The following is a 25,175-nucleotide window of genomic DNA, read 5'->3' as shown; positions in this document are numbered from 1 at the left end:
GGGGTATCTAAGCTTCCTCCCGATCCCGGGGGAGGTAATGCTGGTCCTGATCCTGGTGGTATAACTCTTGGAGATGGTCCCGGTGGTGGTGGAGGCCAAGAAGCTGCAGCTCCTTTTTGCAGGTCCTCCTCGTGGTCGTGTAGGAACTTCTGTTGGTCTTCAGGTGATTTAATCTTTATTTTCCTTCCTTTGTAAGTAAATGAAAGTCCTTGTGGAAACTCCCACCTGTAAGGAATTCCGTTGTGTCTCAACAATTTGGTCAAATCTATATAGGTAGTCCTAAGTTCCAAGAGATATTTGGGTATATCTCTGTAAATTTCGGCCCTTTTACCTTCTACCTCCAAAGATTTCTTAAAATGTAGGCCTAGTATCTTATCCCTTTCTTCTCTTGATCTCAGAGCAACCAAACAGTCTCTGGGCTTGTCTTTCTTTACTGATTTTCCCAGTCTAAAGGCTGTCACAATTTTAAAGTCCTTTTCTTCCTCAATTCCCCAGAATTTGGAGAACAAAAGTGTCAAAAATCCCTCTAGATTATTTTGTTCCAATTCCGGGATAGCCCTTATCCTGAGATTACTATCTTTACTTTTCAATTCAACCAATGCCAGGTAGGCTTGTTGTTCCCCTACCTGCCTTCTCAAAGGTCTTACCTCTCCTTTAATTTCCTCCACCTTTAAGTTCGCCTGTTCTGCTTTTTGATTGGCTTCCACAGCTAATTTAAAGTTTTCTGCCGTAGCTCCTTGCAATTTCTCAATTGCCTGAGTGTGCTGCGAAACCTGTTCAGTTAATTTGCCAATAGAGGATGTAGCTTGGTCAATCTTTGATGTTTGATTGTCCACTTTTTGGTTTAAAACTGCCAATTGTTCCAAAATTTGTTTTAAAACTGTTTCAGATCCTCCAGTTGCCATGTCTTCTGCAGCAGGCTGCACTAGTTCCACCTCCTGTGCTGTCAGCACAGTTGGGACAGATGATCTGCGGTGATGAGTTAGAGTTGTTTGCAAAAGTTGCCCAGATTTTTTCTCTTTTTCTTTATCTTTAGCTTTAGCTGCTCTTGTTCTCCCTGTGCCGCTCATTCCACACCTGCCTCTGTTCAAGGTCAAATGGTCTTTTGTCCCATGGGAAAAACAAGTCCCAAATATAAATAAAAAGAACCACAAAAAGTTTCAATAAAGCTCAGTTCCCATGCAACTATATTTCCACAGTCCTATAGGGGGAGTATTTCAAAGCTTCAAAAAAGAAAGGAACTATTTTCCGCCATTGAAGTTCCTCAATTCCCCATATTGAGTTTTGTAATTCCCAAACACAAAAGGAAGGTTTCCAGAACTTCTAATCTCTTAAAATCCAGCCATAAAGTATCGATACAGGTCCATGCAACAATGTTTAATGTTAGTATCTCAGTCTATGCAACAATTTCGGTCTCTGCAACAATGTCGTCAGTTTGACAGCAGTTTGACAGTTCTTTTTCTATGCGCTGGCAGCCCGATGACGGGGTTATCTCTTTCAGCCCCGTTTAGCCCAAAAATTGGAGAATAGTTCTAAAGAATAAAAGTCTATACAATCCACAGTTCTTTCCTTTTTATCTTCAAAATACAGAGTCTCTCAATGCACCCTTTGTTCCACTTTTACAATCCCTTTTTAAGTACTTCAGCTCGTTTCCGAGCCCTTGCTTTGATCTAATTAGCAGAGTCGGGAGGCGGACTTCCTGTTACTCGCCTCCCGCTTTCGGCCGAATTTCTTCAGTTTAGTTAGAAAATTTAGGACCCTTACTCACGGGTATGTTGCTCCAATTCCGATAATTTCAAGAAGAAAGGTCAGCGCTCATCAGCAGCAGCAGCGCGGCTTTGCTTCCACGAAAAGAGCGATGAACTCACAGCGCCGCTCCCCCTTTCACGTTCCGGAGCCTCTTACGAGGCTCCTTCCCCGCTTCTGGGGGGGCTCCAGGCGCCCGCCGAGTCCCACGGCCGCAGGCTCACTCTGCCTGCGGTTTTTCTTGATGGGTCTCCGCTTTGCCGTAGCGGACGACCCTTTTTCGCGGAGCCCCTCTTCACAGCGCAAAGAGGACCGCCATTGCTGTTTCGCGCCGCCTCCGGAAGTCCCAACATCAGGGTCCTTTCCAGGGAGTCTTCTCTTCTCATGAGGTGGCCAAAGTATTGGAGCCTCAGCTTCACGATCTGTCCCTCCAGTGAGCACTCAGGGCTGATTTCCTTAAGAATGGATACGTTTGATCTTCTTGCAGTCCATGGGACTCTCAAGAATCTCCTCCAGCAACATAATTCAAAAGCATCAATTCTTCGGCGATCAGCCTTCTTGATGGTCCAGCTCTCACTTTCATACATCACTACTGGGAAAACCATGGCTTTAACTATACAAACCTTTTTTATCCTTACCTTAAATCTATCTTTATCTTTTATCTTGGAGAATCTGACAGCAATGAGGTTTATATGACTATGTGCAGACATGCGTTCACAGCCAACAGTAAGAAATTATGTTAGAGGACAAGTTCACATACAATGCCAACCCAATCCTTGGCTAACATAAATGAGCAAATGTGGGGTTTTGAACCACAGGTTGCAACTGCAGTGCTCCTCCCACCATCTTGATGTTCTGCTCAAAACTAAGCCTTGGTTTGTTTTAGGATTATTTCTGAACCTGGGATGATGGTTTGTCTCCCCCAGACAACCCAAGACCGGCAAACCAAGAACATTGGCTTCAACTCATGGTTTTTCTTCAGTGAGGCAAGCTGTGAGCCCAGGTTTAGAAGTAATAGTAAGCCAAATCATGATTTAGCCCTGAATAGTGAAGTAGCAACAGGAACAGAGAAGCAGCAGTGCAGCTATGATATTTTGTCTGGGAACTTGCTCATTTGTGCTAAATCATTATGTATGTCAGCTTGTATGAAACATACACAACATTACAGGACCTTTGCAGTGAAGTGTTGATAGAGGACATTAAAAAATTGCTGAAGAACCAAAACCCATTTTCATTTACATTTTGTAGTTGATTCGTTTTTGGGGTTCCACTGGACTTTACAAAGGGTTTGCTTGTGGACAGAGATTGCAGCAGAATGCTGTAGGAACCATAAAAAAAATGTTTGGGAGGAAAAATGTTGTGCAGGCTGCATTTCCTTTGCTGTTGCCTATTTGCAAGCCCACAATCTAGCCCCTCTTTGTGCTGCTGTGATGCTAGGGACTATTCAGCTGCTCAGAAGAAGGCTGATAGTATCTGAGTTAATAGTAAAGATTTTAACAAAGGAAGTGTGGCTGATTTGGCTAAGGAAAAGTCAGACAGGTCTAAATATAGGAGGAGAGGTGTGTTCTTGGCAGGATTACAGGAAATGGCTGAGTTGTACTGGTTTGTTAAGTTGAATCAGATAGTATGTCATGGCAGCTTATGTATCAGCTTGCTGGATGGCTGCCATGTCAATCAGCAGCCACATGACTCCATAGTGGACACATAGCATCCCCTTTGCCTCTGTGTGCAACATCCTCTGGAAAGATATTAATAATAATAATAATAATAATAATAATAATAATAATAATATACCACCCTACATCCAGATGTCTCAGGGTGGTTCACAGAATACAAGACCACAACATATACAATCAAAACAAAATCAACCACCCAATAACACCCCCTTCCAAAAAAAAAGAAAAGAAAAAGGAACCACAATTTAAAAGGACATACGACAACGAAAGGCCTGTTTAAAAAGGAACGCTTTTGCCTGGTGCCTAAAGGTGTATAATGAAGGTGCCAGGGAAACCCTGGGGAGAGCATTCCACAGATGGGGAGCCACTGCAGAGAACGCCCCATTCTCGTGTTGCCACCCTCCAGATCTCTCAAGGAGGCCCACAAAGAAGGGCCACAGGAGATGATCTCAGGGTCTGGGTAGGTTCATATGGAAAGAAGCGGTCCTTGAGGTATTGCGGTCCTGAGCTGTTTAAGGCTTTATAGATCAACACCAGCACTTTGAATTGGGCCCCAAAACTAATTGGTAGGCAGTGCAGTCGGACCAGGATCGGTGTAATATGTCTGGTGAGCAACCTGGCCACTGAATTCTGCGCTAGCTGAAATTTCCGAACTGTCTTGAGAGGCAGCCCTGTGTATAATACATTGCAGTAATCTAACCTTGCAGTTACTAGAGCATAGACAATCGTTAGACTATCCCTGTCCAGATAGGGGGGTTGCTGGGCTACCAGCCGAAGCTGATGGAAGGCATTCTGGGCCACTGAGGCCACCTGAGCCTTCAGCACAACAAAGGATCCATGAATACCCCCAAACTACAAACCTGCTCCTTCAGAGGAAGTGTAATCCCATCAAGAGCAAGCGATCTCCCACCCATCTGGTCTAGGGACCCACCCACTAAGAGTGCCTCAGTCTGATCTGGATTGAGGTTTAGTTTGTTGGCTCTCATCCAGTCCATTACCGAGGCAAGACACTGGTCCAGCACTTCCACTGCCTCACCTGCAGATGTAAAGGAGAAATAGAGCTGAGTGTCATCATTGATAGATTAGAGCCATCTACGGAAGCCAAAGAAAGGAACAGATATTCTGGGAAGGAGGGGTTAATTACTAGCCCTTTCCATCTCCCTTCTCACAGCTGAGGTAGAGCTAATAGTTGAGAGAGTAAGCCGGGAGCTTTTCTCCACAAAATCTACTTTGCCTTTCTAGATGTCTAGGGAGGAAGAAACATGGTCACAGGAAGGGGCTGTATCAGACCTTGATGTGAGTCCACACAGTCCCTCAAAGTTGCCCTCCTGTTGATTCTTGTGCGTACCTGTAAGCCTGATATGAGGCAGACTTCTTTTCTGCATTGATATTACTACCAAGAAGGCCCTGTCATTGGGAGCGCACAGTGGCGGCAGCCCCATTAGAGTTCACAAGATGGTTGATATTGGGGCATACACTCTTTTAGGCACTGGTGGTGTTGTGTGGATGTATGCGAACAAAACATGACGATTAGATTCCAGATGCTTTGCATGGAAGCACTCCAACGATCTCTTATGACTCTGTCATGAAGCTCAATTCTTTCTTTTGCCAATAGGAGGCTCTGTAAGTAGGCCTGGAATAATGCTGTGACCATGACTGAGTTGCAGGAGGGCTTCTGCTTTAAGTGAGCACCTTGCTGGGTCATAGTGCACCCATGTTGCCAGAAACGTGGTAAGAGAAATGAACCTGGAGTTATTCAGGGTATGGCTCCATACTTTGCTCTCAAGACTTGTGGCCTAAGGCTTTTGAAGATGCACTTGCTTACGACGACCTCTTGATCGGAGTCTTCTGTTTTAATTGCTGTGTTGTTTTAATGGGAATGCCTTATTGCATATTTTAATTACAGAGGGTTATATTTTAATGCTGTGTAATTGGTTTTTCCTCTTTGTAAACCACTTAGAAGCCTATTTCGACATTAAGTGGTAGATTACTTTCAGGATAATGATAGTAATAATCCTATGTGTATTTACTTGGGAGTAAGACCTACTGTGCAGGATTGAATCATTGGGCTTTGTGATATTCACTGACTGGCTTATGTAGACTGCTTTTTCTGTCTGATCTAGAAATTATATGTACCTACATTTTGCATATCTCTTTACCAACAAAATGGATCAATAGTGTAACTGCTTCTTTTGTGCGTACTATGCTTACAGGCAAGAAAAGCCAAACATCCCCTGAATCAAAAGTTTATTTTTAAAATAAAAATAGAAGCTGTTGTTACATTTCATGCATTATAACTGGGAAATTATACACCCCCCATACCATTTAAACAGCAAAATGTGTTCTGAAGTTACCAAACAGCACAATTAGTAGCTATGCATGTTCTTACTAATAATTGACACAGTGTATAGTTGTTGAAAATTCCATTTTTATCATGCACCTGCCAGGATCTTTCTGTCATACCCAACTTGATCGCAGTATCTCTGTACTCAGAGAATAATTATTGAACCATTCACCCTCACACTTGCCTTGCTTGTCTTCAGAAATCGAGGAACTAGCGTGACAAGAATTTTAAAACCATTATTTTCAGTGTGAGTAAATGACAGAAGATGACTGTCAACCTGTGCGGAGCTGACACAGATGTAAGAGGAATGAAAGTATTTGTACCTGAATGCCTTTGTGTTGCTGTGATTGCGGAGTGGGAAAGAAAATATAAAGCAAGTTTACCCTTAAACATGACAGAGCTCGGGTCTCGGCTGGGAAAAAGTTTTAAAATGTCAGTTGATATAGATGGTGAAGATGGACCATCTTAAGTCGTGTGGTGGAAGAGGTTTGAACACACATTTGCTTTGTTCTGAGGTACTTAGTCCTCTTCAGGTGTACTGCAATTGCATGAGGGAGGCAGGGCATTAATGCCACCTCTACCCCTATTCCTGTTCTTCCTGCCCTCTCGGTGTTGAAGGGTGATCTGAAGAAGGAAGCCCCTTGTATTCATGGAGACTCCTCATGCATTTTAGAACCCCAGGTCTCCACATGTCCAGGAAGCTCTTTTTGTCAAGGGTTTCCCTCAGGTTTTAACACTCAACTGCCACGAAACACAATTAAGATAGATGTAAAAGAGGGCAAACAACCACTGGAAATGCTCTATCAACAGATTAGAAATAAGGACAGTTACCACCAGCTCAATGTTTTGTTTAGTTTTTTAGACCATTATCAGCATATGGATACACCCTAAAGCTGTGAGATCTGGTATCCTTAGAGGCAGCTTTCATTTATAAATGAGGACCATTTCATATATAAACATCATTATGGCTTCATCCTTGATGTGTGAACTGATTCAACCGAAAACCACCTTACTTCAAGTTACGTGAAAGTCCTATGCTTTGTATTTGATTTGTGATGAAAGTGTGTTAAGCTTGCATATAACATAATCACCCTGATGCTTTATATGAGGCTTAGTGATGATGTACAAATGACAAAATGGTTGTCTTGGTGATTTTAGAGCATCAAAACCCTGACAAGCTACCCCTGAGGAAAAGTGAATAGTGTGGGTATGTTTTTATTGTTTTTGTTATTATTATTATTAAAAAATGCCTTGTTTTCATTCTGGTCAGGCTCACTAGAACACAGTGAGGAAAGATAGTTCACAGCTGGTGTTATATCTAGTTTTAACTGAGGAGATAAACCAGTATTTGGTCTGTACTATTTCAGAATGAATATGGGATCTCCCATGATTAAATGACTCTCCTGATAAAGAAAAAAAACTCTCCAACTAGCACATCAGAGGGAATTTTAGACTAGAACCCCTTTCCCCAACATAATAGGGTTTCTTTTTGATGTGAATGAACAATTACATGAGCCTTGCCCACTCAGCCCTCCCCATCCCAGACACAGGTTCACTTCCACTGTGAAAATTAGGCCTAAACAAACTGAAGTCCTGTTAGTGACTTCAAATATGTTACTGACATCCGTATTAAAATGCTTCTTCTAATTCTTGTATTCAAATCCTTTGAATTTATGAGTTAATCAAAAGCTGTTTTACCTGGTTAACATTGCTGTAGTACTTTGAATATGGGAATTCATCAGAAGTAGTATTATTCTCCTTTTTCAGAATCAGAAAAGGATATTAAATTTTTCATGAACATCTTCCCCAGCGTTTTAAACCTAGCCTCAGATGAAACACTTCAGAAAGCAAGATGTCTTACACATGCAGATTACTTATCAAGATGACAATTGTGCCATGGTTGCTAATTATTTATTTTATATTGGCAGCCAGTGCAGTTCCCTCAGCACCAGTGCTATATGCTGATGAAAGGCAGTACCAGACACAAACTGCGGCCCCACAAGCCATGGCATTAGGGATGTGCACGGGCCACACGGTATGATTCAGATGTGTATTCGTCATTTTGGAAAGAAAGAAAACATCTGTTCTGATTTGCTCTGTGGTCTGTCTGATTAGAGTCATGTTTTGGATCTGAAGCAGACTTTGTTTCCCACAATCCACAATATATGAACTATCAAGTACCTGTGCTGTTGGGAATCTGAATACGTGCAGCTACTCACACAGAGTCAATTAAGGTGCGGCAGACAGCCAGAAGGCAATCTGAAGGAGTAAGTTTGCCTGGTGATAACAGAGACATGGAGATAGCTCCCTGATTGGTCAAGCTCTCTCAAGGGAGTGATAATTAATGGCCTACTAACTGGAATGTGTTTGTAGTTCAGAGGTTCAGAGTTCTGTGTGTCAGTGTAGGAGTTGTGAGTTGTGTCAGAGAGAGCTAGCAAAAGATCCGTGTTCTGTTCCTGTAAATAGTCCACTGTATATAATAAACACCTAACTACAAGTTCCTGGTTCCTGCTTTGTCTATCCTGTCTGCAGCCAAGTTGCCAGTTGCTTCCAGGGATTCTGCGTGTACTCTGCTAGGTCTGGCTAAGGTCCTGCAACTAGTCAGAAAGTTGTGAAACACCAATAGTGGATAAAATTTGAAGACATAGCAGCCTCTTCAAAGTGAGTTAAGACTGACAAATTACAGTCAAACACGTCCAGGAGTTTTGGGCCTGGACACCTTTTTTCATTTATTTAAGGAAATGTGTGTTTAATTTAACAGGAGAATTGGATGAAATTTGCAGCGGTGGTTACTTCTTCTAAAGCCACGAGCCCTACTAGATTTCAGAAGGTTAGCTGCAGTGGTTTCGCTACAAGGGCAGCCACTGCAGTTTAGGACATGTAAATAAAGTACAGTGGTACCTCAGAACTTGAACATAATCCGTTCTGGAAGACCATTCGACTTCCAAAACGTTTGAGTTCTGAGGCATGGCTTCCAATTGGCCGACAGCTAGGTTTTTGCATCACGGAAGATATGTCGGACGTTTGTGTTCCAAGGAAAGTTTGAAAACTGGAGCACTTCCTTCTGGGTTTTCGGCGTTCGGGAACCAAAACGTTTGAGAATGGAGCTGTTCCAGTTCCAAGGTCCCACTGTATTAATTTTCCTCTTCCATAGTGGTTTGTGAAGAATTGGTCTGAAAGCTGCTGATGTGACAGATGTGTCACAGGTAACAAACCTGTCTAACTGCAGTCAAATAGGTCCAACAGCTTTTGTGCTATGTACCTTTTAAACCTAAATGTGATTCATCCTCCATGTGGTTTTCTTTGTAATTAGCCCTCCACAGTCAGTTGCTAAGGAGCTCTCTTTCTCCCCTTCCCTCCTTCTACTTTTCCCTTATCATTCTAAGTTCCAATTCTGGAATGGTCCACCCTTCCTTCACTCCACCCTGGCATTTCCCTTATGATAGATAGTGAGATCATTTTTCTCTGGTAAGACACAATACAGTAGTATATGCACTTTATGCCTATATGTTTGTCCAAGTAACAAAACACTATGAAGTGTTCTTTCTGGTCCTGATTTCACTTGCCCCTGCTTCACTCTGATGAGGCACTGATCCACCTGCTTGTGCTTGGGATTTGGAGTTTGAACAGAATAAATGCACACCCCTAGTGAGGAGAGCTATTGTTTCCCCTCCCAAAAAAGACAATGTTGGAAACTGCATTGTGGGTGAATGCATGATGTTGGACAATAATAGCTAAAATTCACATTAGATGTGAACCGAGCTATTCTGTATTCGCCCGACAGGATTTGGGAAGGGCAAGATTATATTTTACTTATGCTTCTCATCTGCTTTATTTCTTTTGGGCTGGTTTATGTGGGCTGATTGCCACATCAAATATACTCTGAAGGCATCAGTGGAAGTTGAAGATTTGTGTGCATGTTGTGGCAAATGGCGATCATTCTTGTGTCCTTGCCTTCTAAGGAAATCTGCTAAATAATCTAAGTAGACCATACAGTTATTTCACTGTCCAGTTGTTGCATTATATTTTTAGTGAAGTGTCACGTTTCTCCTGAAATAAAAATAACCAAGTTTAGTTGTTCTCAGTTTTTATTGGAAGGTTCAGTGGAGACAGCTGAGAGACTAGATGTATGTCAGGCAAGAGAAGGTGAACAAATAGTGCTGGGAGGTTTTGATTAAATCCCCAAGATAAGAGGATCCCACACAGGAGGATAATTTTAACAAATCAGCTAAAATAATTTACATGTCATGCTGTGTCTATGTGTATTAACTCAGATCCCCAGCAAAAACAAAACAAAACAGACTTAACCAGATCCCTCAGCTTTTCAAATATATTTGTTGACCTTATTTGAGAAAATAACTATGACTCTCCCATAATTTCTTCTGGGGCTTTCTCCCAGGTGCCCCTCCACTTAGACTAAGTTTGTAATGGGCCCATTACAAATTTTGGATCTGAACATATTTAACTCCTTGGGTAGATCTAAATTGTACCTTTTTATTTAGTGTAGGGCTTCAAAGCACAAGTCTTTTTTTTTTTTTGAAAAAACAACCAAGTAAACCAAATGATCAAGTATAGAAAGAAGGGCATTTTGGAAAAACGAAGGGAAAAAAAGAAAGGGAAGAGAAGGCAACAAATGAATTTTTGCTGCTTACTTTGCTGGTTACAGTTACCTACTTGGGCTGAGTTGAGTTTCAGAAGTGTGATCAGAGTTCCTTACAAAAGAAAGTTTCTAATAGAGAACCATCTCTATAATGACTCTGCACATGCATCATAAAAGGACTGGCCAGCTGCAACTAGCTGAGGTATTGTGAAAATAAGAGTTATCCTAAGAATGTGTACCCAGAAACAAAACTATCTGTGCAGGACTTTCAGAAGAGTAGTCTATTTGCGTACACAGTAGGGTCACCTTTGCTCTGTTTAGAAAAGGAGTGACTAAGATGCGTCCCTGTGGCCATACCTCTGCCAGCAGCCTCTGTCATCATGATCAGTGGTCTGGGGTGATGGGAGTTGTAGTCCAACAACAACTGGAAAGCCACAGTTAAACCACCCCAGTTTAGAATGCACAGTTTGGCAGAGAAAGTTTCAGGGAAGACAAAATGGAGAATTATTAGGAATTAATGAGGTTCATGCTCAGTTCATCCTCTGCCCTGCAAAGCTAGCAAACCAAAAAGATTGTGAGGGCAACAATAGTAGTGTTGCTTCTCTCACCACTGACAGCTTTATCAGTGATATGAAGAGAACTTCTGCTGGAGGTCATGGGAGACACGATTGAATTCAGGGTTTCACCTTCATTGGCCAAACAAATAATTGCTTCAGTACTACTTCCCTCTCACAATATCACACAGAACAGACACCTCATCTGTTCCAGATATTGTATTCTCAACATCTCGGTTTTACCTGAATCCATCTTCAGTTTGTTGACTCTCGTCCATGTAATGGTATATCCAATCAGTGTAATAGATACAGTACTTCTGATGATATTTATCCAGTTTTAAAACTTGTGGGGGAGGGTTGGAATGGAAAAAATGAGGAAATGTTTAACTTCTCCCAGAGCTTTAACACTTTGCCAGAAATGAATTTAAGATGCCTAAAGAAAAAGGCTTTGAGAGGTGTTACAATCCTGAAATGAAAACATAAAAGGCAATAATTTAGACAGACAGGTCAGCTGAATTTCAATTGCTCATTATTCCTGAACTCAGGATTACCTGGGTCAAAAGCACTTGCTACTCTGAAATGGATTATAATTATTTCTTTGCCATTATTCTGAAGATAACGTGCTTTTTGGTGATAACATAAGAGAAACTGGTCCATGCTGTTTTTCAATTAGTTTTCACTTAGGCTAGTGGGAAAACAAACACAGAAAATAAATCACTGTCATTTAAACTGAGCTAATATATTCATTTTAAAATAAATATATGTATAAGACATTACAGATGCATAGTAGGCTCGTTGAATAGCTGAACAATTCATAGGCTGGCAAGCATAGTAAAACATTGTATATAACTGTTAGCATGTATATTTTGTAGTATGCTATGCTCTGTGATTATTTTAATTTAACTAAAGGTAAAGGTAAAGGTACCCCTGCCCGTACGGGCCAGTCTTGACAGACTCTGGGGTTGTGCGCCCATCTCACTTAAGAGGCCGGGGGCCAGCGCTGTCCGGAGACACTTCCGGGTCACGTGGCCAGCGTGACATCGCTGCTCTGGCGAGCCAGAGCCGCACACGGAAACACCGTTTACCTTCCCGCTGGTAAGCGGTCCCTATTTATCTACTTGCACCCGGAGGTGCTTTCGAACTGCTAGGTTGGCAGGCGCTGGGACCGAGCAGCGGGAGCGCACCCCGCTGCAGGGATTCGAACCGCCGACCTTTCGATCGGCAAGTCCTAGGTGCTGAGGCTTTAACCCACAGCGCCACCTGCGTCCCTTTAATTTAACTACCATGTGTTAAATTCACATTAAGCTACATTTTCATCACAAGATCGTTTATTGAATGTGCTTAATGCAAAGCTTCTAAACTTTGCTTTTGAATCACTACTTTATTATACAGTTTGTTGAGTGCAGGAATATTAGCTGGAAAGCATCAAACAAGGATAGCTTAGAGTAGGGAAAAGGAACTTCTTCTTTTCAATATTTGCACTGCAGTTTATCACACATTCCATCGCAAACATCTCCATGGATTCAGATTTAATTCAATGACCCCCTCCTGAAGATATCCCCATTGGAACAGAGATAAGAGTGTTTTAGCAACTTAATACTCAGAGCAACAGAGCTTGCAGATGTGTTAAGCCAATCTGTCTCACACAAAAATGCGATTAGGGTAACACCCAGCTGCTCATTAAGTTGACAATACTGAGATCACCATGTATCTTTTTCCAGAGGGCATAGCCATGTTAGATGGTTGCAGCAAACCAACAAAAAGTCTATGGGGCCAGCTTGCATGGACTAGAGCCCACTTATTTCTCTTATGCCATGAAAACATTCTTTAAGTTTAGCAGAATACCATTCATTGTGTCAGCAAATCATACATAACTTGCAGTTCTTAGTTATTTCATTTAAATTGCAAGTGACCTTAAAATTATGTTTTGCATTTCAATTTCAACTGAATGGATTTTAAAGCTGGTCTTCTGACTGGACTAACTACAAACACCCTAGACAGGGTAAATGTCTAGGAATGGCACTGTGAGCTTGTACTCTGCAATTTTTCAGCACAATAAAGGCTTCGTTTGCAGCAGCTCCAGGGAATCTCTGTACTTTATGAAGTAAGAATATTGAGGTGTCCCTTCAAGGGGTTCAGCTTCTTAAGGAAGACTGGACCTTCAGAGAGAGCGTACCTTTTAAGACTCAAACTGGTCGGGAAATGAACAGAGACCAGACCAGGATATACAAAAGCAAAGCGGCTACAAGCCTGATCTTTATTAAAGCTGTTGCAACAGAGTGCTCCCCTCACATGCAGGAGAGAGGAGGAGGACCCTGGACAAAGGTGTGCAAGCCCTTATATACACTTATAGGTAGCTCAAGACCACCCCCAGAAACATCATACATACATCACAGAAGGGGTGTAGCCCAAGACCACCCCCTTAATATCATCAGAGAAGGGGCAGACTGCAACAGAAATCTGAGTGCATTGGTTTTTCTCCTGTCTGCTAGGTTACTTGATGATGATGATAATAATAATAATAATAATAATAATAATAATAATAATAATAATAATAATAATTTATTTATACCTTGCCCATCTGGCTGGGTTTCCCCAGCCACTCTGGGTGGCTTCCAACAAAATATTAAAATACAATAGTCTGTTAAACATTAAAAGCTTCCCTAAACAGGGCTGCCTTCAGATGTCTTCTGAAAGTCTGGTAGTTGTTTTTCTCTTTGACATCTGGTTGGAGCGCGTTCCACAGGGTGGGTGCCACTACCGAGAAGGCCCTCAACATGGTTCCCTGTAACTTGGCTTCTCACAGCGAGGGAACCGCCAGAAGGCCCTCAGAGCTGGACCTCATTGTCCAGGCAGAACGATGGGGGTGGAGACGCTCCTTTAGGTATACCGGACCAAGGCCGTTTGGATTGGATTACCTGGGCATTCTTGCCACTCTTTTGTTATGATAGCTACTCAACTCCTAAATCCAGGTCACAGGTTTACCCTGTTCATAAATGTGCCGTTGAGACAGGATTTGTGAGCAAAGAGACAATGTAGAGGCTCCCCATTTCCTTCGACCTTGCAGAGAAATATTTGAGGTCAATTTGGAAGAGAGAATATGGTTTCAGGACTTTTCTGTGGGTTTCAGACATGTGCTTTACATATTTGTATTCTTATAAAAATATAAATGTTTGCTTGGTACATTTATGAATATCTCATTCATATATATATATATATATATATATATATATATATATATGACCTTAAAATTCCTATAACACTTTATATGACTGTGATGTTCCTATTAACCCCCAAAATAAAAATAAAACCCCCAAATCCTTTAAATCCACATGTAGCTTTCCAGACTATTTTAGACCAGATAAGAAGGCAACCTGATCTTTTACACCTCTGGATTATAATAGTCATTGCTCTAGCATTTGGACAGAGGGTATGAAAGGGTCACAAGTGCAGCTAATATAATAATGGCCTCAAGTTGTCACTATAAAGAGAAATCGTGCTCACTGAAGAATGAATAGCTTTGCATGCAAACGGGGATGCTATAATATCTGGAATAGCAAGAACCTTCCAAGAAATGGATTTGAAAGCGCCTGCAGTAGTTTTCTGGTCTGTTGAAAGACACAATCCCGTTCACTCGGATGGTGAAATAATTTGTGGGCTCCAAGAGACAGTCTGTGACAAGTGTAGAACAAAGTAGCCAAACTATGAGAGGCAGGGTGGATGAGTCTGCCATTCATTGTCTCAGTGCAAATCGACTAGTTCCCTGGACTCTTATATTTCTGTTTGCTTGGCAGCTGTTCACAGATGTCATAAATCAACACTGAGGTCCCTGCAGTAGAATAGTTCTGGCTAGTGCTAAACAGTGAGTCCTAGTCTTTGGAAATTTATTTGTAGGCCTGCATTTTTTTTTTTACTTGCAAGTTGTTACCAGCAGATAGCATTGATTGCCCCTTCTTTGATTTGGCAAGTTTAGCATATGAGTCTATGGGATATTGATGAGACCTATATATATCATGCACTTAAAGCGAATTGAAAAGCAATCAGTTGCTCTCATTTACAAGCCAGACATTATTTGATTTTTCCTCCTCTCCTCATCATCCAATTCTTCACATGCCAGAGGGTTCTAGAATATGGGCTAGATCTTGTTTCATTAGAAGTGTTGTTGGTCGGAGTCCATAGCTCACAACAGCTAGGTTTGGGACCGGACCAGCAAATGTTCTTTGAAACTTCGGAGGAAGATCTCACAAAATATGAAGGGGTGTATTTCTTTATAGGATAACTCAGCAGAATTTTGGTGAGGAACTTTGGAGAAGAGAAAAGCTGACCCTTATGCTTCAACAAATTTTGAAATCTGCTATCCAGACAGGAAGTAAATGGCAAGCTTGTGCAATGTACAGTAGAATAGGTCACTTTATAATATCACATCTATCAATCACACTTAAGTTATCCTACAAGGCAAGATCAGGCACATTTTGTGATGCAAACAGAAGACTAAAAATCAGAGCTAACATGAGCAATATAGTTATTGTTACAGTATTTAGGCATCTGAAGGCAGCCCTCTTTAGGGAAGCTTTTAATATTTGATGAATTATTGTATTTTAATGTTTTGCTGGAAGCTGCTCAGAGTGGCTGAGGAAACCCAGCCAGATGGGTGGGGTATAAATAGATGATGATGATGATGATTTCCTATATTATAAATCCATCTTGATGTAGGTTTATAGTACATATATACAAGATTGCTTCTGGCAAATAAATCTTTGGCCTATGAGCTTATTTAAAAAGCTAGACTGTGTGTATATGCTTCATACTACTACTACTACTACTACTACTACTACTACTACTACTACTACTAATTTATTTACACCTAGCCCATGTGGCTGGGTTTCCCCAGTCACTCTGAGTAGCTTCCAACAAAATATCAATACAATAAAACATCAGACATAAAAAACTTCCCTAAACGGGGCTGCCTTCAGATGTCTTCTAAAAATCAGATAGTTGTTTATTTCCTTGACAAGGGCTTCCTCCTGCTTTATCATAATATTGAAGAGAGAAATCTCCTGCATGCCACTTCAGTTTTCAGAAATACTGTTTTGGGTCCTAATATAAGTTAACTTAAAGTTCACCCCCATCAGATTTGGGGCAACTACCCTCTTTCCCCAGTAGCTCTGTGTGTCTGATCCAACATTATTTAGGAGGGGTCCCAATACACCAAAGAGGCTGGTTGTGGGACATTTTTCCCAGCAGGGGAGGAGCAGGCAGGAAACCTTCCTTCCATGAACTTCCTTAACTGGGATCCAAACCATTATGTCTATCTGTGTTTGTGCCTGAAGGGGTAATTGTCACTTGAGTGTCTGCAGGCACAGTCTGCACAGATTGAGAAGTGTTCTGGCCATGCATATTTTGGAGATGGTCACTAAGTCTTTACATTGCAGCTGTTGACTGTGGATTTGAAGCAACTGGTGGACCTTTAAAAAGTAACATGGGAAGAGGCTTTTAACATTTTTCCACTGTGAAAAAAAATAGCCTAGAGAAGAAATGCCATTTGAAGGTGAGGCCTGCACATTCTTCCTGTACAATTCATGTATTTAATGTGTCTGCCCCATAGAAGCCCTACTGATACTTGCCATCACATATGGGGGAATAATAATAATAATAATAATAATAATAATAATAATAATGCCACTCTGGGTGGCTCCCAACAGAATATTATTAATAATAATAAAGTGATAAAACATCAAACATTATAAACTTCCCTAAACAGGGCTGTCTTCAGATGTCTTCTAAAAGTCATATAGTTGTTTATTTCCATGACATCTGATGGGAGGGCATTTCACAGGTTGGGCGCCACTACCGAGAAGGCCTTCTGCCTGGTTCTCTGTAGCTTCACTTCTCGCAGTGAGGGAACTGCCAGAAGGCCTTTGGAGCTGGACGTCAATGTCTGGGCTGAATCATGGGGGTGAAGACGCTCCGTCAGGTATACTGGGCCGAGTATAAGGAATGAATATTATTGATATTGAACAGGGGTCAGCAAAATTTTTCAGCAGGGGGCCAATCCACTGTCCCTCAGACCTTGTGGGGGGCAGGACTATATTTTGGAAAAAAATATGAATGAATTCCTGTTCCCCACAAAGAACCCAGAGATGCATTTTAAACAAAAGCACACAATCTACTCATGTAAAAACACCAAGCAGACCCCACAAATAACCCAGAGATGCATTTTAAATAAAAGTACACATTCTACTCATGTAAAAACACGCTGATTCCCGGAGCGTCCATGGGCTGGATTGAGAAGGCGATTGGGCCGGATCTGACCCCCAGGCCTTAGTTTGCCAACCCATGACATTGAAGATGGAAAAAAGGCAAAGTGTGGAAATATTGACAGGTGCTTCTTTTGAGGGTGTAGACGCATCTTATTTGCACCCTTCTGGAAACGGTCATTACTATGTCAAGTTAGTACTATGGATGCTTTAGCTGAGATTCCTGCATTTCAGGGGGTTGGACTAGATGACCCTTGGGGTCGCTTCCAACTCTACAATTCTGTGCTTCTAAGCCCAGTCTTTAGTAATGGCTGTGCATCAGAGTTTCCAATCAATGGCAAAAAGAGCTTTAAATTCTACGCACACTTATCTGTAAATATTGAAATAAGTGGGACTTGCTCTCAAGAAAACACGCAGAGGATTGGTTTGCCAGACTGTGTGTTGGTAGATCTGCATTTTACATCTGCTCTGTAGTGCCTGGAAAAGCCCCAATGGCTTAATTTGTTTTCCTGATGCACCAGCTATTAAACCTTTTAAATTACTGTTGAGCCAAAAACGTATCAGTTATATCATTCGAATGTAGGCTATGATCCAAAATAGTGTATGTTCTGTGCATGCAGTGTTTGGTTTTTTAAATCCTGTCCGTTTACTTTTCTGAAGTCATTTTTAAAATGTTGTTCCTTTAGAATTTCTGAATATATATATATATATATTTAAATCTTCCCTAAGTTTAAACTAAGATTTTGCAGTAGAATTTAATGGGAATCCATAGGGAGGTGTTGTGGATTGGTATGCTATGGCAACAGAACACTTTAATGTAAATTAATTTAATAGAAATTTAATTCCACTGGTACAGAGTTATTTCTCTCAGATTTGCCCAGTACGAATTTCTGCTGGGTGGTGAATTACTGCTGGCTGCTCTTTCATATCCTGGTTGCGAGGGGGGAAAGATCATTTGGTTGTTCACATTCTTGTACATGCTGAGCCGAGAGAAATATGGATGTGTACCATCATGCAGAAGCTGGAACATTATTTTTCAAAGGCTGCGAAGAACAGCAATGAAAGTACTTCCTCCCTCTGTGGAAAGCTCATGAAAGCCCTTTCACTACAGAGGTGGAACTGATAACATGTTTTCAATTTCAGCTCTTCGATTAAGGGGCTTCTCTGGGTTGAAAAGAATGCTGTTGCTTTTTCAGTCTTTGCAGGGAATTTGTGGTATGAGCAACCAGAAATTTTGTGCATGTGAATTGTCACTAGGCATGCTCAGCCCCTATTCTGTAATGCATTTCTGCTGTGTAAAACTGGACAGTCATACCTCGGTTCTCAAACAGAATCTGTTCCGGAAGTCTGTTCGACTTTCGAAAACATTCAAAAACCAAAGCGTGGCTTCCGATTGAGTGCAGGAGCTTCTTGCACTCAACTGGAAGCCACGAAAGCTGCGTCGTACGTTTGGGTTCCAAAAAATGTTCTTAAACTGGAACACTTACTTCCGGGTTTGCTGCCTTCGGGAGCCAAAATGTTTGAGTTGCAAGGCGTTCCAGAACCAAGGTATGACTGTACTTGTGTGTTTATGTGTACTGAATCAGTGCACAATTGTAGTTTGGAAATTAAGGATATGAGTTATTCCATGGACTTTCCATACATACCTGTGCATAGAGCATAAATGGAGGAAACTCCATACTTTGGAATGAATGCTTGTTTATATTTTTCTTTTCTTTTTTCTGTTGATTACTTATGTTACATAGTTTTAAAAACCAATAAAGCATCTAAAAACAACAACAACAATGGAATCATAGGCAGCAAATGAAAGGGAATGAGGACTTACCACACAGCACCGTATCATCTAATTGTGATGGTAGTAGAATCCTGTATTATCTGCAGAGCAATGAAAATTGCCTCAAGCAAAGTTGCAATAAGGAACGGGATAGTTTGAAACATCCTCAAAGTTAATCAGAGTTCTGTTTTGATGAGTAGAATCCACTACTGTGTGGAGAATTGCAATGCTTATTTTTATGTTTAGATTTAGGTCATTAAAATTCAAAATGTAAATATATTGCTATATTTTGCATTTTCTTCACATTGGTGTTTGCATGTGAGCATGCATTATAAGACAGACTTAAGTTCTGGTATCTTATTTATTTATTTTAACCCCTAGAGTTGAAATCTATAGCAGAATGTGTCAAAGTATTATTGAAGTGGCCAATGAATAATACATTTTAGTTAGAGAAACGATTGCAAAGTCAGGTGTAAATCCACTGGATTATGGCAACTGGATAACTGGAGAATTTAACAGTGGATGTTTGTGTAAGGGAATGATGATCTAGTTGGGTTAATCGGGGACAAAATCAAGAACATGGGAAAGAGCACAGATTTTGGTTCAAAAGATAAGAAATTGAACATGTACACATAATATAAAGGTAAAGGTAAAGGGACCCCTGACCATTAGGTCCAGTCGTGACCGACTCTGGGGTTGCGGTGCTCATCTCGCTTTATTGGCCGAGGGAGCCAGCGTACAGCTTCCGGGTCATGTGGCCATTATGACTAAGCCGCTTCTGATGAACCAGAGCAGCGCACAGAAACGCCGTTTACCTTCCCGCGAGAGCGGTACCTATTTATCTACTTGCACTTTGATGTGCTTTCGAACTGCTAGGTTGGCAGGAGCAGGGACTGAGCAACGGGAGCTCACCCCGTCTGGGGGATTCGAACCGCCGACCTTCTGATCAACAAGTCCTAGGCTCTGTGGTTTAAACCACAGTGCCACCGCGTCCCTCTACACATAACATAATATAGAGTAAAAAGAGAGTGGTGTGCAGTATCTGTGCTGAAACAGCAGCGTTCGAAACTCCCATCGTTCTAGGCGCATTTTGTGACAAGGAATTTCATTAGTGTGAGCAGTTTCTGAGCTCTGGGTGCAGTTCTGCGCCTATGATTTCAGATTAAAATTGCAGAGTGGAAAGAAAGGAGGACCTTTTTTTGCCTGCCCACTTCCAGCCACTCTTTGAAGACTGGAGAAGGGGACCCTCTTAAGTATATTAGGGGGACAGGCAGGGGAAGCATGGCTTTGTTTTATGCAGTCTTCAAATGAGGACTAGGCTATGTGGAAAATGAATATAAGATGTTAGCTGCAGTTCATTCATTTTCAGCTTTGTATTCTTGTTGTAGAAAAGTGCGCCTAGACATTCTGTTATTGTGCCCATAACCTAGGTTTAAGGTGCCATTTAGCTCCTAGCTTTCATATCTCAGTTTCCAAAACCAGGAAACAATGCCAGTTCCGTGCCCCTAATCACATAAAGGTAAAGGTAAAGGTACCCCTGCCCGTACGGGCCAGTCTTGACAGACTCTGGGGTTGTGCGCCCATCTCACTTAAGAGGCCAGGGGCCAGCGCTGTCCGGAGACACTTCCGGGTCACGTGGCCAGCGTGACAAAGCTGCTCTGGCGAGCCAGAGCCGCACACGGAAACGCCGTTTACCTTCCCGCTGGTAAGCGGTCCCTATTTATCTACTTGCACCCGGAGGTGCTTTCGAACTGCTAGGTTGGCAGGCGCTGGGACCGAGCAGCGGGAGCGTACCCCGCCGCAGGGATTCGAACCACCGACCTTTCGATCGGCAAGTCCTAGGCGCTGAGGCTTTAACCCACAGCGCCACCTGCGTCCCTCCTAATCACATACCAATGCTCTTAATCTGGATTGCCAATGGCTTCTCCACATTAGGAGTTGTCATCATAAGGCAGGAACAGGGCACCTGTGGTGTTACAGATAGATATTGCTGGACTTCCAACACCATGACCATGGATCTAGAACTGGCCTCCACAGTCACTTACAGACTCACTGTTAAAACCTGTTCTTGGAAGACAATCTTACTCAGCTATGAGCGATCACCAAAGAAGAAGAGAGAAGAAGAGCATTGATCAGGAATGATGGAACTTGCTTGCTATAATGGAATGTGCCTCATTCCACACTTTCTTGGTCTGTCAGATGAATCATTAGGCCAGGCATCACAACGTCTCTAGAGTAGTGGTGGAGAATAGGGCTTCTTGCTCTTTCACGTGCATTCAGTTTGCCCTTCAAGTGACCCCTTCTTCCTCCAGTGAGTAGTGTTCTGTCTTTGGTGTGATTGGGAGCAGGTCCCGGCCTCACACTCTTTTCCACCCTGCCCATTACCCTTGTTTATTTTAATGCGAAATCTTCGTGACCCTGCATAATGGAAGTGGCTAGAAAGTAGCTTCTATACTGTGAGGTCACTGAGCGGTGCTAAATCAATGTGACACCTCATGCGTTGCCCTTTGAGAGCATGGGGGCAGGAGCAGCAAAGCAGATTTCAAGCATGAGACGAAATATATGAGACAAAATATATACAGAAGACATCTGAAAAGATTTCGTGATTCTACTTTCTTGCTGATAGCAGGACTCATGAAAGGCTTTGAGGTGACTTCGGGAAAACTGTTTAATTAGCAATGGGCTGCAATCCTATACTCTCCAGCCCATGGGCCAGGACTGGCCCATGAGGGGGTCCGGTTTGGCCTGTGAGGTCATTTTCTACAAACCACAGCCATCTGCTTATCAGCTGAGGTCCGCTGCTGGGCAGGAGGAGAGGGCTAAATCCTGTGTTTGGCTGCACATCTGCTTCCCAACAGAGAACAGGCTCACACAGCCAAGGCGGTGGGATTTCATCTCCACTCATCAGCTGCTAAGCAGGGGTTAAATGTTGCTCAGTTCAAACAGGACCGCAGGGGGAAGTCTGGCAGTTCTGGTTTTTGGAGTCTCAGTACACTTCCTTCCCCTTCTCCCCCTTTGCCAGAGTCAGGGCAGAGTGACTTTGAAAAGAGAACAGGGGAGAGGAGGAAGAGGGGGTAAGACTGAAATAAACTCCTCCTCAGAGCTGTTGGCTTGCGCCATCCTGCCCTTGGCAAACAGTGCACATTTTTTCCTTCCTCCTCTTTTGCCTGTCAGCAGCTTTCCTTCAGAAAGCTGTCCCTTGGTCAGGGCAGAATGACTGTGAGAAGAGGAGGAGGACAAGAGAGAGGAGAAGCTGGACCCACTCTCTTCCTCTTTCTGCTTCTAGCCTGGCAAGGGAGAAAATGAGAATCAAAGGAGCAAGACGCAAGGAGCAAGACGCCAACGGCACGGAGGAAGAAGAGAGCTCATTCTTACTCTCTGCTCCTCCTTTCCCCTTCTTGTCTTCTCACGGTCACCCTACCAAGACCACGGTGAAAGGAGAGGAGGGAAAGAAAGCACCATTGGCAAAGGGTTTTCAAACAGGATTGCACTGAAGTCCCGGGACTTCAAAGCACAGCATCCCCTGATGTCAGGTGATTATCAGGTGAGTCTCAGGTGGACAGCACTTCTCACCTGCCACATTTGGCCCACCGGGGTGGGTGGGGAGATAATGATCTGCCCCCCCCCCAATCCCACCAGAAAAGGTTGCTCACCCCTGTTATGCCTGGTTTCCTGGACGCAAGCCCGATTGAACTCATTGATATTAACTTTTGAGTTGTCACGCAAACATTTCACATTGTAAAGGACTTGGAACAAAGTTATATGGCTTTAGCAGAAATGTTATAAAGGATTAAATAAAAATAGATTAATTGGCCAAAGGGGGAAAAGAAAGGTTAGATTGTGTTAAGACAAAATATAGGGCAAAAACTGAGAAAGATGGAAAGGATTTGCTGAAATAGCTAACTGAACTAGAATACAAAAAAGGGAGGTGTGAGGAGGTCAATGAAACAAGTAAATGAAAGATAAGTTATGGGAAGATTCATTGTGTTTTTTTAATTGTTTTTGTTTGTGTTTTTGTTTTGTTAAGATAAGTAGTGTTTTCTGTTTTTTTCTTGTTTTTTCTTGTATTATATTGTTTTGTTTTGTTAAAACTTTTTTTTCCTTTTTTCCTTTTTGTAATCCTTAAACCCTTAATAAATATTATTTTTTTAAAAAAAAGGACTTCAGATGTCTTAAAGAAATCTCCACTCCTGTTGCTACAAACTGCAACCGTACTTGAATTTTTCAACGTTATTGCTTCCTTGTTGCCACATTGCTTGAAGTGGCTGCGGCGGCGAGTGGAGTTGGTGGTTGCTCTCAGAAGGGAGGCCAGGCGTTTGACTTCTAGTGGCTGGTGCATCAGTAAGTGTGGCTGGCACTGAGCTGGTCAAGCATGCCTTGGTCTCCTTTGGTCTCTTCCATTTCTCAGTCTTTCTACTTTTTATTCAGTATAGGCATTGTTGGTCCTTATATAGGACCTTGTAGGAATTTCTTTGCCCATTAGCTGGTCTTGCTGTTTCTTTGTTTTGTTTTGTTTTTGCTCCTCTCTGTTGATTTGGTGGCAGGTGTACTTAGAGAGTGGCAGCGATTAAACAGGATAATTGGCCACACTGTTTGGTAGGTGTGAGGTATTATCAGGTAAGGCTGAAGGACGTTAGCCCAGTGTTTCCCAAGTTTTTTGGGCCACCCTCTACTTGGTTCCATAAAATCATTCCCAGTGCCCCCCAACCACCACTGAATGAATTGTTCAGAATAGTTTTAGATGAGCCATTAAGGAAGACAATAGCACAATAAAATTCAAAACAGTAACAATTAATTGCACATTTATTCAAAATCCAATTAAAACTGTGTAAGTTTAATTAATTCAACAAAACGGATGAACTTGATCCACTGGGACCAGCTTTTCAAAGTCTGATAGTCATTTAGCAGGAGTCTTAGATGCCACATTTAGCAACTACTTCACTGTTCAGTGAATTCTTAATGTGATGGATGGGCTTGATGAAGTGATACCATAGATATTCAGTTCAAAAGAGGAAAAAAAAATCACACTTTCTTCTTTATAGCTATAGGTTTCCCAGAAGAAGAAGAAAAAAACCAACTTATTAGGCATGAGTGTAAAGCATTGCTGCACACAAAAATAAATATATGCTCTGATCTAACCTTGTAGCTAAAAAAAGAATATTCAGCAAAGAATATTGCATGAAAAATATTTTCTACACATTCTTACTAATGAAAACATAAGGCAGATGTATGGAAGTGCTGCCTTGGGCCAAATAATGGGGGGGGGGAGTCACATCGCCTGTGCCTGCAACATCATACATGCAACATGTGTGTGGCGCTGGGAGGAAGCGCATGATTGGCAGGAGGCCTTGCCAGCCCCGCTGCAGCTCCCCCCTTTCGCCCTCTGGAAGAACCTACCTTTGATGCTTCACCACACTTGGTTTGGCGATTCAACCGCCTCCACCCCCTCAATAATGGGGGGGGGGAGAGAGGCTGAGCCCCCTGCTAAGGAATATCGAGGGAATTGACGACACCTCCGCCCCCTAGGAGTTGGCGCGCCTGAACTAGCTTATGAGAAAATCAATAGGTATTACTAATAATTGGCCATATTGTGACTTGTGGCGATTCAGAATTGTAAATACAAACAAAGGAAGTAGCTCTGAAAGCAGTAAGAGGGTGAGAACTTTAAATACAAAGCAAGGAATGTGTTTTGCTGTAAATTCTAGCCCAGTCAATCATAAATAAGTAATTGGAGAGTCCCATCTCCAGCAACCTCCTAGGTCAAGGGTCAGCAAACTTTTTCAGCAGGGGGCCAGTCCACTGTCCCTCAGACCTTGTGAGGGGCCGGACTATATTTTTTTTGGGGGGGGGGAATGAACAAATTATTATGCCCCACAAATAATCAGAGATGCATTTTAAATAAAAGGACACATTCTACTCGTGTAAAAACATGCTGATACCCGGACCATCAGCGGACCGGATTTAGAAGGCGATTGGGCCGGATCCAGCCCCCGGGCCTTAGTTTGCTTACCCATCCCCTAGGTAATCTCAGTTCCCCCCAGGTGGTTGCACTTTCCATTTGGGGAACTTGCCTTCAAGGCTGTGGGACCTATTGACAGGGTAAGGAACACTTTTGAGGACAACCTGTAACAGCTGCCCAGAGCTGTGGAGCCCCAGGCGGGTGTGATACAGGAAGTCCTCCTTACTCACTTGGAAGAGTGGAGCAGATGGAACTTTCCCTTTCA

The 25,175-nt window shown here is 42.3% G+C and overlaps 1 protein-coding gene across 5 annotated transcripts in view; it reads left to right on the top strand.

Moving 5' to 3' along the window:
• Nucleotides 1-25,175, top strand: part of PRR16 (proline rich 16) — a 253,717-nt gene that overhangs the window by 161,446 nt on the left and 67,096 nt on the right. Inside the window, exon 1 of one of the 5 annotated variants that reach the window (XM_083702439.1) lies at nt 16,448-16,468. The exons of the other annotated variants lie outside the window; for them this stretch is intronic. The gene's annotated coding sequence lies outside the window, so the exon portion shown is untranslated. Of the gene's footprint in view, nt 1-16,447; nt 16,469-25,175 lie in introns of those variants that run through there. 5 annotated transcript variants of the gene reach the window in all.

The sequence above is a fragment of the Podarcis gaigeae genome (assembly GCF_964106915.1).
Source record: "Podarcis gaigeae genome assembly, chromosome: 11".
In the NCBI taxonomy this organism is placed as follows: domain Eukaryota; kingdom Metazoa; phylum Chordata; class Lepidosauria; order Squamata; family Lacertidae; genus Podarcis; species Podarcis gaigeae.
Note: the sequence above shows the minus strand (reverse complement) of the source record. Positions and strands in the feature narration are given on the sequence as shown.